This window comes from Oncorhynchus keta, unplaced genomic scaffold (genome assembly GCF_023373465.1).
Source record: "Oncorhynchus keta strain PuntledgeMale-10-30-2019 unplaced genomic scaffold, Oket_V2 Un_contig_1937_pilon_pilon, whole genome shotgun sequence".
Classification (NCBI taxonomy): domain Eukaryota; kingdom Metazoa; phylum Chordata; class Actinopteri; order Salmoniformes; family Salmonidae; genus Oncorhynchus; species Oncorhynchus keta.
In genome coordinates, this window is record NW_026281440.1 from 74,453 (window position 1) to 91,247 (window position 16,795).

General features: G+C 42.8%; 2 long non-coding RNA genes across 4 annotated transcripts; one reads left to right on the forward strand and one right to left on the reverse strand.

Annotated features, from left to right (window-relative positions):
- Nucleotides 1-403: 403 nt before the first annotated feature.
- Nucleotides 404-2,826, reverse strand: LOC127920399 (uncharacterized). 3 transcript variants are annotated; one of them, XR_008106151.1, is made up of 4 exons: nucleotides 2,033-2,826; nucleotides 1,781-1,966; nucleotides 1,558-1,619; nucleotides 404-1,495 (listed from the first exon to the last, which is right to left on the reverse strand). It is a non-coding gene; the product is annotated as an uncharacterized LOC127920399 (long non-coding RNA). The 3 variants fall into 3 exon arrangements; XR_008106150.1 differs by lacking the exon at nucleotides 1,558-1,619; XR_008106149.1 differs by having other exon boundaries at nucleotides 404-1,619.
- On the forward strand, nucleotides 2,623-3,591 carry LOC127920400 (uncharacterized). The gene is made up of 3 exons (XR_008106152.1): nucleotides 2,623-2,765; nucleotides 2,956-3,326; nucleotides 3,505-3,591. It is a non-coding gene; the product is annotated as an uncharacterized LOC127920400 (long non-coding RNA).
- Nucleotides 3,592-16,795: the final 13,204 nt, after the last annotated feature.

Consider the following 16,795-nt stretch of genomic DNA (forward strand, 5'->3'; position numbering starts at 1 on the left):
GCTTAGGGTCTAATCCTGACACAATAGCTTGGGGAGGAAGAGCAGAGCAGTGAAAGGAGAGATGAAAAACCAGAACGCAGAACAAACGACTGGAATCTAGAACCTGAAGTTCTACAGTTCTAATATATGCCATTTAGCAGACGCTTTTATCCAAAGCGACTTACAGTCATGTGTGCATACATTCTACGTATGGGTGGTCCCGGGAATCAAACCCACTACCCTGGCGTTACAAGCGCCATGCTCTACCAACTGAGCTACAGAAGAACAGTTCTACAGTTCTACAGTTCTACAGTTCTAAGGTGAATGCACCAATTTGTAAGTCGCTCTGGATAAGAGCGTCTGCTAAATGACTTAAATGTAAATGTAATGTAAATTACTGACGTTTTATTTTTTTTATTTTTTTTTCACCTTTATTTAACCAGGTAGGCTAGTTGAGAACAAGTTCTCATTTGCAACTGCGATCTGGCCAAGATGAGGCATAGCAGTGTGAACAGACAACACAGAGTTACACATGGAGTAAACAATTAACAAGTCAATAACACAGGAAGAGAAAAAAAAGGGGAGTTTATATACATTGTGTGCAAAAGGCATGAGGAGGTAGGCGAATAATTACAATTTTGCAGATTAACACTGGAGTGATAAATGGTCAGATGGTCATGTGCAGGTAGAGATATTGGTGTGCAAAAGAGCAGAAAAGTAAATACATAAAAACAGTATGGGGATGAGGTAGGTAAAAATGGGTGGGCTATTTACCGATAGACTATGTACAGCTGCAGCGATCGGTTAGCTGCTCAGATAGCAGATGTTTGAATTTGGCGATTTTTGGCGAATTTGGCGATTTTTGAAATTCGTTCCAGTCACAGGCAGCAGAGAACTGGAACGAAAGGCGGCCAAATGAGGTGTTGGCTTTAGGGATGATCAGTGAGATACACCTGCTGGAGCGCGTGCTACGGATGGGTGTTGCCATCGTGACCAGTGAACTGAGATAAGGCGGAGCTTTACCTAGCATGGACTTGTAGATGACCTGGAGCCAGTGGGTCTGGCGACGAATATGTAGCGAGGGCCAGCCGACTAGAGCATACAAGTCGCAGTGGTGGGTGGTATAAGGTGCTTTAGTGACAAAACGGATGGCACTGTGATAAACTGCATCCAGTTTGCTGAGTAGAGTGTTGGAAGCAATTTTGTAGATGGCATCGCCGAAGTCGAGGATCGGTAGGAGAGTCAGTTCAACAGTTAATCAATAACCTCCCTCCTAGAGACACTTCTGTACTTCTCTATAGAGAGTCAGTTCAACAGTTAATCAATAACCTCCCTCCTAGAGACACTTCTGTCCTTCTCTATAGAGAGTCAGTTCAACAGTTAATCAATAACCTCCATCTAGAGACACTTCTGTTCTTCTCTATAGAGAGTCAGTTCAACAGTTAATCAATAACCTCCATCTAGAGACACTTCTGTTCTTCTCTATAGAGAGTCAGTTCAACAGTTAATCAATAACCTCCATCTAGAGACACTTCTGTCCTTCTCTATAGAGAGTCAGTTCAACAGTTAATCAATAACCTCCATCTAGAGACACTTCTGTTCTTCTCTATAGAGAGTCAGTTCAACAGTTAATCAATAACCTCCATCTAGAGACACTTCTGTTCTTCTCTATAGAGAGTCAGTTCAACAGTTAATCAATAACAGTTAATCAATAACCCCTCCATCTAGAGACACTTCAGTTCAACAGTAGAGACACTCTGTTCTTCTCTATAGAGAGTCAGTTCAACAGTTAATCAATAACCTCCATCTAGAGACACTTCTGTTCTTCTCTATAGAGAGTCAGTTCAACAGTTAATCAATAACCTCCATCTAGAGACACTTCTGTTCTTCTCTATAGAGAGTCAGTTCAACAGTTAATCAATAACCTCCATCTAGAGACACTTCTGTTCTTCTCTATAGAGAGTCAGTTCAACAGTTAATCAATAACCTCCCTCCATCTAGAGACACTTCTGTCCTTCTCTATAGAGAGTCAGTTCAACAGTTAATCAATAACCTCCATCTAGAGACACTTCTGTTCTTCTCTATAGAGAGTCAGTTCAACAGTTAATCAATAACCTCCCTCCATCTAGAGACACTTCTGTCCTTCTCTATAGAGAGTCAGTTCAACAGTTAATCAATAACCTCCCTCCTAGAGACACTTCGTTACACACATTATTCCATCAATGGGCAATAAGGTGTAGCGGGGTACGTAATTGGCGGCAGAGAAGTCAGGCGCAGGAAGAGCAGAACTGGGTGATAACCGGAGATTTATTAAGCAAAACCAACGGCATCCAGAACAACAAGGTAAATGGGCACAAAAATAACCCGTAGTGCGCTCACAAGGAACGTGCACAAGCACGACAATAAACATTCCCACACAAAGACATGGGGAGGGGGGAAAAGAGGGTTAAATACACAACAAGTAAATAAGGGAATTGAATTGAATTGAGAAAAAAAAACAAGACAAAACAAATGGAAAATTAAAAGTGGATCGACGATGGCTAGAAGACCGGCGAGCGTCGCCCGAACAAGGAGAGGAATCAACTTTGGCGGAAGTCAAGCCTGAACCAGTCGTCCACCGCAGGAGCCTCGGTCGGACTCTGATGCCAAGGCGCCAGAACCGGCTGGTACCCCAGTACCCACTGGAAGGGGGAGAGGTTAGTGGAGGGGTGGCAGAGCGAGTTCTGACTCTGATGCCAAGGCGCCAGAACCGGCTGGTACCCCAGTACCCACTGGAAGGGGGAGAGGTTAGTGGAGGGGTGGCAGAGCGAGTTCTGACTCTGATGCCAAGGCGCCAGAACCGGCTGGTACCCCAGTACCCCACTGGAACTCTGATGGGGAGAAGGTTAGTGGAGTGGGGGTGGCAGAGCGAGTTCTGACTCTGATGCCAAGGCGCCAGAACCGGCTGGTACCCCAGTACCCACTGGAAGGGGAGAGGTTAGTGGAGGGGTGGCAGAGCGAGTTCTGACTCTGATGCCAAGGCGCCAGAACCGGCTGGTACCCCAGTACCCACTGGAAGGGGGAGAGGTTAGTGGAGGGGTGGCAGAGCGAGTTCTGACTCTGATGCCAAGGCGCCAGAACCGGCTGGTACCCCAGTACCCACTGGAAGGGGGAGAGGTTAGTGGAGGGGTGGCAGAGCGAGTTCTGACTCTGATGCCAAGGCGCCAGAACCGGCTGGTACCCCAGTACCCACTGGAAGGGGGAGAGGTTAGTGGAGGAGTGGCAGAGCGAGTTCTGACTCTGATGCCAAGGCGCCAGAACCGGCTGGTACCCCAGTACCCACTGGAAGGGGGAGAGGTTAGTGGAGGGTGGCAGAGCGAGTTCTGACTCTGATGCCAAGGCGCCAGAACCGGCTGGTACCCCAGTACCCACTGGAAGGGGGAGAGGTTAGTGGAGGAGTGGCAGAGCGAGTTCTGACTCTGATGCCAAGGCGCCAGAACCGGCTGGTACCCCAGTACCCACTGGAAGGGGAGAGGTTAGTGGCAGGGTGGCAGAGCGAGTTCTGACTCTGATGCCAAGGCGCCAGAACCGGCTGGTACCCCAGTACCCACTGGAAGGGGGAGAGGTTAGTGGCAGAGTGGCAGAGTGAGTTCTGAGCCATTTCGGCCCAAGACACGAACGCTGCCAACTCCCCCCGGCCGATCCTGGCAATGACGACCGCAGAAACCTACCCACATCCTGGTTCAGAGTGGCCACCTGTCCTTTAGGCTCTCGGGATGAAACCCCGAGGTGGAAGGCTGAACGAGACCCCCAGACCCACGAAGTGAACTGGGGACCTCGATCAGGCACGATACCCCGTAGTGTCGGAAGACATGCGTAAACAAGGCCTCCGCAGTGTGTAGGGCCGTGAGGGAGACCGGCCAGAGGGAGGAGACTGGTTCAGGACCACAGACACGATATCCTCAGGCACCCCGTAGTGTCAAGGCCTCCGCAGTCTGTAGGGCCGTAGGGAGACCGGGCAGAGGGAGGAGACGGCAGGACCACAGACACGATATCCTCAGGCACCCCGTAGTGTCAAGGCCTCCGCAGTCTGTAGGGCCGTAGGGAGACCGGGCAGAGGGAGGAGACGGCAGGACCACAGACACGATATCCTCAGGCACCCCGTAGTGTCAAGGCCTCCGCAGTCTGTAGGGCCGTAGGGAGACCGGGCAGAGGGAGGAGACGGCAGGACCACAGACACGATATCCTCAGGCACCCCGTAGTGTCAAGGCCTCCGCAGTCTGTAGGGCCGTAGGGAGACCGGGCAGAGGGAGGAGACGGCAGGACCACACAAAGACATGCTGGGAACAGAAGGTTAAATACACAACAAGTAAATGAGGGAATTGAAACCAGGTGTGTGTAAAAAAAAAAAAAAAAAAGACGAAACAAATGGAAAATTAAAAGTGGATCGACGATGGCGAAAAGACCCTTCGAACGCCACTCGAGAAAGTCGTGACATAAGGTCTGAATACAAGTAATGTCAAATTTACCTCTGATGATATTATCTTTCCTCCTGTCTCCCTATTTACACACTGTGACCATGTGGTAGATCTATGAATTTTGTCATTTGTCGAAGATACATTTCCTCACATTTAGGCCATTCCTGGGCATCTGCTGAAATGTTTTTTTATATGCTGAATAAAATATATGAACTTTCTTTAAATAGACAAGCAAAGGGTCTGCCTCTACTTTACAATACAGAGCACCCTCGTCTGAGAGAGAGAGAGAGAGAGAGAGAGAGAGAGAGAGAGAGAGAGAGAGAGAGAGAGAGAGAGAGAGAGAGAGAGTGAAAGAGAGAGGGAAAGAGAGAGAGAAAGAGAGAGGAAAGAGAGAGAGAGAGAGAGAGAGAGAGAGAGAGAGAGAGAGAGAGAGCACCCTCGTCTGTAGACAGAGAGCTATTCACCTGAGAAGAGAGAGAGAGAGAGAGAGAGAGAGAGAGAGAGAGAGAGAGAGAGAGAGAGAGAGAGAGAGAGAGAGAGAGAGCACCCTCATCTGAGAGAGAGAGAGAGCTATTCACCTGAGAAGAGAGAGAGAGAGAGAGAGAGAGAGAGAGAGAGAGAGAGAGAGAGAGAGAGCAGAGAAGAGAGAGAGAGAGAGAGAGAGAGAGAGATATAGAAAGAAAGAGAGAGAAAGAAAGAGAGAGAGACAGAGAGAGAGAGAGAGAGAGACAGAGAGACAGAGAGAGAGACAGATAGAAAGAGAGAGAGAGAGAGAGAGAGAGAGAGAGAGAGAGAGAGACAGAGACAGAGAAAGAGAGACAGAGAAAAGAGAGAAAGAGAAAGAGAAAGAGAGACAGAAAGAGACAGAGAGAGAGAGACAGAGAGAGAGAGAGAGACAGAGAGAGAGAGAGAGAGAGAGAGAGAGAGAGGGGGGATCATTGGGGATACAGAGAGAGAGAGAGAGAGAGAGAGACAGAGAGAGAGAGAGAGACAGAGACAGAGACAGAGACAGAGAGAGAGAGAGAGAGAGAGAGAGAGAGAGAGAGAGAGAGAGAGAGAGAGAGAGAGAGAGAGGGAGAGAGAGACAGAGGGGGTCAGTGGGGATACAGAGAGAGAGAGAGAGAGAGAGAGAGAGAGAGAGAGACAGAGAGATCATTGGGGATACAGAGAGAGAGAGAGGAGAGAGAGAGAGAGAGAGAGAGAGAGAGAGAGGAGGGTGAGAGATCATTGGGGATACAGAGAGAGAGAGAGTGAGAGATCATTGGGGATACAGAGAGAGAGAGAGAGAGAGAGAGAGGAGGGTGAGAGATCATTGTGGATATAGAGAGAGAGAGAGAGAGAGAGAGAGAGAGAGATCATTGTGGATATAGAGAGAGAGATCATTGGGGACACAGAGCGACTGGCTGTCTTTATCAACAGGAAACGGTTGCCCAGTGACCATAGCTGAAGTATAGAACTTTCTACTTGCTGTTCCATCATATGGTTCCATTTCACTAAGAGGCCATAAAATCCCATAGTAATTACATTGGCAGGTAAAATACATTGTAAAAACTGTGTACTGTACCTTCTTCATCAAGACACTAGATTACTTTGTTCACTAAAGCCTGGTACATACAGATATGTTCTACCGGCCTGGAACAGAACAAGCTAGTGATTTGATAAATCAGAAGATCAAGACAGGACAACAAGACAGGAAAACAAGACAGGACAACAAGACAGGACAACAAGACAGGACAACAAGACAGGACAACAAGACAGGACAACAAGACAGGACAACAAGACAGGACAACAAGACAGGACAACAAGACAGGACAACAAGACAGGACAACAAGACAGGACAACAAGACAGGACAACAAGACAGGACAACAAGACAGGACAACAAGACAGGACAACAAGACAGGACAACAAGACAGGACAACAGGACAGGACAACAAGACAGGACAACAAGACAGGACAACAAGACAGGACAATAAAACAGGACAACAAGACAGGACAACAAGACAGGACAACAAGACAGGACAACAAGACAGGACAACAGGACAGGACAACAAGACAGGACAACAAGACAGGACAACAAGACAGGACAATAAGACAGGACAACAAGACAGGACAACAAGACAGGACAACAAGACAGGACAACAGGACAGGACAACAAGACAGGACAACAAGACAGGACAACAAGACAGGACAACAAGACAGGACAACAATACAGGACAACAAGACAGGACAACAGGACAGGACAACAAGACAGGACAACAAGACAGGACAACAAGACAGGACAATAAAACAGGACAACAAGACAGGACAACAAGACAGGACAACAAGACAGGACAACAAGACAGGACAACAAGACAGGACAACAAGACAGGACAACAAGACAGGACAACAGGACAGGACAACAAGACAGGACAAAAAGACAGGACAAGACAGGACAACAAGACAGGACAACAAGACAGGACATCATGACAGGACAACAAGACAGGACAACAGTACAGGACAACAAGACAGGACAACAAGACAGGACATCAAGTCAGGACATCATGACAGGACAACAAGACGGGACAACAAGACAGGACAACAGGACAGGACAACAAGACAGGACAACAAGACAGGACAACAAGACAGGACATCAAGACAGGACAACAGGACAGGACAACAATACAGGGGGTACCGGTACAGAGTCAATGTGGAGACTATATACAGGGGTACCGGTACAGAGTCAATGTGCGGGGGCACCGGTTCGTCGAAGGTAATTGAGGTAATATGTACATATAGGTAGAGTTATTAAACTGACTATGCATTGATAATAAACAGATTGCAAATAGTCTTGTTAGCCATTTGATTATCTGTTCAGTAGTCTTATAGCTTGGAGGGTGGAAGCTGTTTAGGAGCCTCTTGGACCTAGACTTGGCGCTCCAGTACCGCTTGCCGTGCGGTAGCAGAGAGAACAGTCTATGACGAAGGTGGGCCTTAGGGCCTTCCTCTGACACCGCCTGTTCAAGATGCACTTTATTATATCCCAGTGGGCATCTGGACACATTCATTTCTTCTCTGACTTCCTGTTTACTGGGGTGGACACGTTGGACACATTCATCTCTTCCCTGACTTCCTGTTTACTGGGGTGGACACATTCATCTCTTCTCTGACTTCCTGTTTACCGGGGTAGACACGTTGGACACATTCATCTCTTCCCTGACTTCCTGTTTACTGGGGTAGACACGTTGGACACATTCATCTCTTCTCTGACTTCCTGTTTACTGGGGTGGACACATTCATCTCTTCTCTGACTTCCTGTTTACTGGGGTAGACACGTGGGACACATTCATCTCTTCTCTGACTTCCTGTTTACTGAGGTAGACACGTTGGACATATTAATTTCTTCTCTGACTTCCTGTTCTTTGGGGTCGTTCTGTTTGCCCGAGTTTCGCTGATCTTCATACTGTACACAATGGCGTATTGAACTATTTACTTGAATAGATATTGTTGTGAAATAGACTATATTTAAACAATAGACTATCTCTGGCTGTTGAGTGGATGGAGATAAACAATAGACTATCTTTGGCTGTTGAGTGGATGGAGATAAACAATAGACTATCTTTGGCAGTTGAGTGGATGGAGATAAACAATAGACTATCTTTGGCTGTTGAGTGGATGGAGATAAACAATAGACTATCTTTGGCAGTTGAGTGGATGGAGATAAACAATATACTATCTTTGGCTGTTGAGTGGATGGAGATAAACAATAGACTATCTTTGGCAGTTGAGTGGATGGAGATAAACAATAGACTATCTTTGGCTGTTGAGTGGATGGAGATAAACAATAGACTATCTTTGGCAGTTGAGTGGATGGAGATAAACAATAGACTATCTTTGGTTGTTGAGTGGATGGAGATAAACAATAGACTATCTTTGGCTGTTGAGTGGATGGAGATAAACAATAGACTATCTTTGGCAGTTGAGTGGATGGAGATAAACAATAGACTATCTTTGGCAGTTGAGTGGATGGAGATAAACAATAGACTATCTTTGGCTGTTGAGTGGATGGAGATAAACAATAGACTATCTTTGGCAGTTGAGTGGATGGAGATAAACAATAGACTATCTTTGGCTGTTGAGTGGATGGAGATAAACAATAGACTAATTTGGCTGATAAACAATAGTGGATGGAAATAAACAAGTAGACTATCTTTGGCAGTTGAGTGGATGGAGATAAACAATAGACTATCTTTGGCTGTTGAGTGGATGGAGATAAACAATAGACTATCTTTGGCAGTTGAGTGGATGGAGATAAACAATAGACTATCTTTGGCAGTTGAGTGGATGGAGATAAACAATAGACTATCTTTGGCAGTTGAGTGGATGGAGATAAACAATAGACTATTTTGTTGAGTGGATGGAGATAAACAATAGACTATATTTGGCTGTTGAGTGGATGGAGATAAACAATAGACTATCTTTGGCAATGAGTGGATGGAGACTATCTTTGGTTGTTGAGTGGATGGAGATAAACAATAGACTATCTTTGGCTGTTGAGTGGATGGAGATAAACAATAGACTATCTTTGGCGTTGTTGAGTGGATGGAGATAAACAATAGACTATCTTTGGCTGTTGAGTGGATGGAGATAAACAATAGACTAGACTATCTTTGGCTGTTACAGTGGATGGAGATAAACAATAGACTATCTTTGAGAAGTGTTGAGTGGATGGAGATAAACAATAGACTATCTTTGGCTGTTGAGTGGATGGAGATAAACAATAGACTATCTTTGGCTGTTGAGTGGATGGAGATAAACAATAGACTATCTTTGGCTGTTGAGTGGATGGAGATAAACAATAGACTATCTTTGGCTGTTGAGTGGATGGAGATAAACAATAGACTATCTTTGGCAGTTGAGTGGATGGAGATAAACAATAGACTATCTTTGGCAGTTGAGTGGATGGAGATAAACAATAGACTATCTTTGGTTGTTGAGTGGATGGAGATAAACAATAGACTATCTCTGGCTGTTGAGTGGATGGAGATAAACAATAGACTATCTTTGGCAGTTGAGTGGATGGAGATAAAAATAGACTATCTTTGGGTTGTTGATCTGGATGGAGATAAACAGTATAGACTATCTTTCTGTTGAGTGGATGGAGATCTAAACAATAGACTATCTTTGGCTGTTGAGTGGATGGAGATATGTAGACTATCTTTGGCTGGATTAAACAGCTATTCTCAGTTTCACCTCACAGAATGTCCAAATAGTCAACAACCAAATCCTTCAATAAAATGGACGATTTCTCATTCGTCATTCTGTTTTGTCCTGCCTTTATGCACATGTGAGGCTTTTGTTATACACACACACACACACACACACACACACACACACACACACACACACACACACACACACACACACACACACACACACACATAAACAAGCTCAGCGGTCCACTCTCTTTTGCTCAATCAAGGCAGCGTAAGCTTTGAGTTGTGTGACTCTGTCCCAATCCTCCTCGTGCTGAGAAGTCCAATCTCACTATCTGACAGGCAATATGCTTCCAATCCCGGCTAACAGCTGGCCCTGTGGTTCAAACGCATCACGGAGATTATGTTGGAGTCGGACTATTTAAGGATATGACAGTATGGTGTTAGTAGTCTACATTCTCACTTGTTAATGACCCTCTCTCTCTCTCTCTAATGATCTACAGTCTCTCAGTATGGTGTTAATCTCTCTCTCTATGGTGTTAATGATCTCCCCTTAATCTCAGTATGGTGTTAATGATCTCTGATCTCTCTCAGTCTCACAGTATCTTAATGATCTCAGTATGGTGTTCTCTCTCGACAGTCCTACAGTATGGTGTTAATGATCTACAGTATGGTGTTAATGATCTCTTCTCAGTATCTCTTCTCCTCAGTATGGTCTCCTCCACCCTCTGTTAATGATCTACAGTATGGTGTTAATGATCTCTCTCTCTCTGGTGTTCTCCTCTCTATGGTGTTAATCTCTCTATGGTCTTAATGATCTACAGTATGGTGTTCTCTCTCTCTCTCTGGTGTTAATGATCTCTCTCTATCTCTCTCTCTACTCCTCTCTCTCTGATCTCTATCTCTTCTCTCTCTCTCTCTCTCTCTCTCTCTCTCTCTCAGTCTGGTGTTAATGATCTCTCCACTCTCCTTTCTCTCAATTCAATTCAATTCAAGGGCTTTATTGGCATGGGAAACATGTGTTAACATTGCCAAAGCAAGTGAGGTAGATAATATATAAAGTGAATATATAAAGTGAAATAAACAATAAAAATTCATAATAAATTAGCATAAATATGGGTTGTAATTTACAATGGTGTTTGTTCTTCACTGGTTGCCAGTATTTTCTCTCTCAATCTCTCTCTCTATGGTGTTCTGATCTCTATGGTGTTAATGATCTCCCTCCTCAGTATGGTCTTCTCTCTCTCTCTCTCTCTGACTCTCTCCTACAGATCTGTTAATGATCTCTATGGTGTTAATCTCTCTCTCTCTGGTCTAATCTCTACTGTGGTGTTCTCTCTCAGTCTCTCTCTCTAATCTCTCTATGGTGTTAATGATCTTGTGAGTGTTAATGATCTACAGTATGGTGTTAATGACCTGCAGTATGGTGTTAATGATCTACTGGTGTTAATGATCTACAGTCTGGTCTAATGTTAATCTACAGTATGGTGTTAATGATCTCAGTATCTGTTCTCTCTACAGTCTGTGTTAATGATCTACCCTCTCTGTGGTGTTAATGATCTCTACAGTATGGTGTTAATGATCTACATGGTGTTAATGATCTACAGTAGATCTACAGTATGGTGTTAATGATCTACAGTCTCTACAGTATGGTGTTAATGATCTAAAGTAGTCACTATGTTAATACCTATGATCTACAGTATGGTGTTAATGATCTACAGTCCTACAGTATGGTGTTAATCTCTATGTTATGTTATGAGTGTTTAATGATCACAGTATGGTTTATAATGATCTACTGTATTTGATCTACAGTCCTACAGTATGGTGTTAATGATCTACAGTATGGTGTTAATGATCTACATCTACAGTATGGTGTTAATGATACAGTATGGTGTTAATACATCTACAGTATGGTGTTAATGATCTACAGTAATGCTGTTAATGGTTAATCCTCCTACAGTATGGTGTTAATGATCTACAGTATGGTGTGATCTACAGTATGGTGTTAATGACCTACAGTATGGTGTTAATGATCTACAGTATGGTGTTAATGATCTACAGTATGGTGTTAATGATCTACAGTCCTACAGTATGGTGTTAATGATCTACAGTATGGTGTTAATGATCTACAGTCCTACAGTATGGTGTTAATGATCTACAGTATGGTGTTAATGATCTACAGTCCTACAGTATGGTGTTAATGATCTACAGTATGGTGTTAATGATCTACAGTATGGTGTTAATGATCTACAGTATGGTGTTAATGATCTACAGTATGGTGTTAATGATCTACAGTATGGTGTTAATGATCTACAGTATGGTGTTAATGATCTACAGTATGGTGTTAATGATCTACAGTATGGTGTTAATGATCTACAGTATGGTGTTAATGATCTACAGTATGGTGTTAATGATCTACAGTATGGTGTTAATGATCTACAGTATGGTGTTAATGATCTACAGTATGGTGTTAATGATCTACAGTATGGTGTTAATGATCTACAGTATGGTGTTAATCCTACAGTATGGTGTTAATGATCTACAGTATGGTGTTAATGATCTACATGGTGTTAATGATCTACAGTATGGTGTTAATGATCTACAGTATGGTGTTAATGATCTACAGTATGGTGTTAATGATCTACAGTATGGTGTTAATGATCTACAGTATGGTGTTAATGATCTACAGTGTGGTGTTAATGATCTACAGTATGGTGTTAATGATCTACAGTATGGTGTTAATGATCTACAGTATGGTGTTAATGATCTACAGTATGGTGTTAATGATCTACAGTATGGTGTTAATGATCTACAGTATGGTGTTAATGATCTACAGTATGGTGTTAATGATCTACAGTATGGTGTTAATGATCTACAGTATGGTGTTAATGATCTACAGTATGGTGTTAATGATCTACAGTCCTACAGTATGGTGTTAATGATCTACAGTATGGTGTTAATGATCTACAGTATGGTGTTAATGATCTACAGTATGGTGTTAATGACCTACAGTTCTACAGTATGGTGTTAATGATCTACAGTATGGTGTTAATGATCTACAGTCCTACAGTATGGTGTTAATGATCTACAGTATGGTGTTAATGTATGGTGTTAATGATCTACAGTATGGTGACATTTAATGATCTACAGTATGGTGTTAATGATCTACAGTATGGTGTTAATGATCTACAGTCCTACAGTATGGTGTATGGTGTTAATGATCTACAGTCCTACAGTATGGTGTTAATGTCTACAGTATGGTGTTAATGATCTACTGCAGTATGGTGTTAATGATCTACAGTATGGTGTTAATGATCTACAGTATGGTGTTAATGATCTACAGTTGGTGTTAAACATACTGTATGGGGGACATTTAATGACAGTATGGACATTTAATGTTAAACATATACTGCTACAGTGAGGGGACATTTAATGTTGGAAACATACTGCTGTGAGGGGACATTTAATGTTGGAAACATACTGCTATGAGGGGACATTTAATGTTGGAAACATACTGCTATGAGGGGACATTTAATGTTGGAAACATACTGCTATGAGGGGACATTTAATGTTGGTTAAACATACTGCTATGAGGGGACATTTAATGTTGTTAAACATACTGCTATGAGGGGACAGTTAATGTCTGGAAACATACTGCTGTTAAGGGGACAGTTAATGTTGGAAACATACTGCTGTGAGGGGACATTTAATGTTGGAAACATACTGTTAATGAGGGGACAGTTAATGTTGGTGTTAAACATACTGTATGAGGGGACATTTAATGTTGGAAACATACTGCTATGAGGGGACAGTTAATGTTGGAAACATACTGCTATGTAGGGGACATTTAATGTTGGAAACATACTGCTATGAGGGGACATTTAATGTTGGAAACATACTGCTATGAGGGGACATTTAATGTTGGAAACATACTGCTATGAGGGGACATTTAATGTTGGAAACATACTGCTATGAGGGGACATTTAATGTTGGAAACATACTGCTATGAGGGACATTTAATGACAGTTAATGTTGGAAACATACTGCTATGAGGGGACAGTTAATGTTGGAAACATACTGCTATGAGGGGACATTTAATGTTGGAAACATACTGCTATGAGGGGACAGTTAATGTTGTTAATGATGCTGTAGGGGACAGTTAATGTTGGAAACATACTGCTATGAGGGGACAGTTAATGTTGGAAACATACTGCTATGAGGGGACAGTTAATGTTGTTAAACATACTGCTGTGAGGGGACAGTTAATGAAACATACTGCTATGAGGGGACATTTAATGTTGGAAACATACTGCTATGAGGGGACATTTAATGTTGGAAACATACTGCTATGAGGGGACAGTTAATGTTGGAAACATACTGCTATGAGGGGACATTTAATGTTGGAAACACATGAGGGGACATTTAATGTTGGAAACATACTGCTATGAGGGGACAGTTAATGTTGGAAACATACTGCTATGAGGGGACAGTTAATGTTGGAAACATACTGCTATGAGGGGACAGTTAATGTTGAAACATAGGGGACATTTAATGTTGGAAACATACTGCTTGTAGGGGACATTTAATGTTGGAAACATACTGCTATGAGGGGACATTTAATGTTGGAAACATACTGCTATGAGGGGACCGTTAATGTTGGAAACATACTGCTATGAGGGGACAGTTAATGTTGGAAACATATTGCTGAGGGGACCGTTAATGTTGGAAACATACTGCTTTGAGGGGACATTTAATGTTGGAAACATACTGCTATGAGGGGACAGTTAATGTTGGAAACATACTGCTATGAGGGGGGGACTATGAGGGGACATTTAATGTTGGAAACATACTGCTATGAGGGGACATTTAATGTTAATGGAAACATACTGCTATGAGGGGACCGTTAATGTTGGAAACATACTGCTATGAGGGGACATTTAATGTTGGAAACATACTGCTATGAGGGGACGTTAATGTTGGAAACATACTGCTATGAGGGGACAGTTAATGTTGGAAACATACTGCTATGAGGGGACAGTTAATGTTGGAAACATACTGCTATGAGGGGACAGTTAATGTTGAAACATACTGCTATGAGGGGACAGTTAATGTTGGAAACATACTGCTATGAGGGGACATTTAATGTTGGAAACATACTGCTATAGGGGACAGTTAATGTTGGAAACATACTGCTATGAGGGGACATTTAATGTTGGAAACATACTGCTATGAGGGGACATTTAATGTTGAGGGGACATTTAATGTTGGAAACATACTGCTATGAGGGGACAGTTAATGTTGGAAACATACTGCTATGAGGGGACAGTTAATGTTGGAAACATACTGCTATGAGGGGACAGTTAATGTTGGAAACATACTGCTATGAGGGGACAGTTAATGTTGGAAACATACTGCTATGAGGGGACAGTTAATGTTGGAAACATACTGCTATGAGGGGACAGTTAATGTTGGAAACATACTGCTATGAGGGGACAGTTAATGTTGGAAACATACTGCTATGAGGGGACAGTTAATGTTGGAAACATACTGCTATGAGGGGACAGTTAATGTTGGAAACATACTGCTGAAACATACTGCTGAGGGCACTAAGGGGACATTCAATGTTGGAAACATACTGCTTGTAGGGGACATTTAATGTTTAATGTTGAGGGGACATTTAACATACTGCTATGAGGGGACATTTAATGTTGGAAACATATACTGAGGGGCAGTTAATGTTGAAACATAGGGGACATTTAATGTTGGAAACATACTGCTATGAGGGGACATTTAATGTTGGAAACATACTGCTGTAGGGGACATTTAATGTTGGAAACATACTGCTATGAGGGGACATTTAATGTTGGAAACATATTTGAGGGGACAGTTAATGTTGGAAACATACTGCTATGAGGGGACATTTAATGTTGGAAACATACTGCTATGAGGGGACATTTAATGTTGGAAACATACTGCTATGAGGGGACATTTAATGTTGGAAACATACTGCTATGAGGGGACATTTAATGTTGGAAACATACTGCTATGAGGGGACATTTAATGTTGGAAACATACTGCTATGAGGGGACAGTTAATGTTGGAAACATACTGCTATGAGGGGACATTTAATGTTGGAAACATACTGCTATGAGGGGACATTTAATGTTGGAAACATACTGCTATGAGGGGACAGTTAATGTTGGAAACATACTGCTATGAGGGGACATTTAATGTTGGAAACATACTGCTATGAGGGGACATTTAATGTTGGAAACATACTGCTATGAGGGGACATTTAATGTTGGAAACATACTGCTATGAGGGGACATTTAATGTTGGAAACATACTGCTATGAGGGGACAGTTAATGTTGGAAACATACTGCTATGAGGGGACATTTAATGTTGGAAACATACTGCTATGAGGGGACATTTAATGTTGGAAACATACTGCTATGAGGGGACAGTTAATGTTGGAAACATACTGCTATGAGGGGACAGTTAATGTTGGAAACATACTGCTATGAGGGGACATTTAATGTTGGAAACATACTGCTATGAGGGGACAGTTAATGTTGGAAACATACTGCTATGAGGGCATTGTTTAAAGCATATAATATCCAAGAATTCAAACACACAAGATTCTCAAGTAATAAGAGCGTCTGCTAAATGACTTAAATGTAAATGTAAATGTTGTAATTGGTGTAGTACAACATCCTACACTCATCATCATCTATATACAGGTCATTAAGGGCACATGTACATTTCAGAGAGGTTGGGTTCATGTGCTCTATTGGGAGGCTTCCAGTAATTCATCATTTACAGAAATAACAGGCTCCAAACACCACGACTATTACTTACTAAGGGTACTTTCTTCTCTCTGTTTTGAACACTCTCACACACACACACACACACACACACACACACACACACACACACACACACACACACACACACACACACACACACACACACACACACACACACACACACACACACACACACACACAATCCCTCTCTCTGCAAAAAAAAAAAAAAAAAAAACAGGGCAAGATCCTTGAACCGCCTCTCCCTGCCCATCCCAGCGGCTGTCTAATCTCATTGGTTGCCGTCAGGGGGGTTATTTGCATATTGTGGGCGTGTTCCTGACTCAGTGTTGGGATGAATG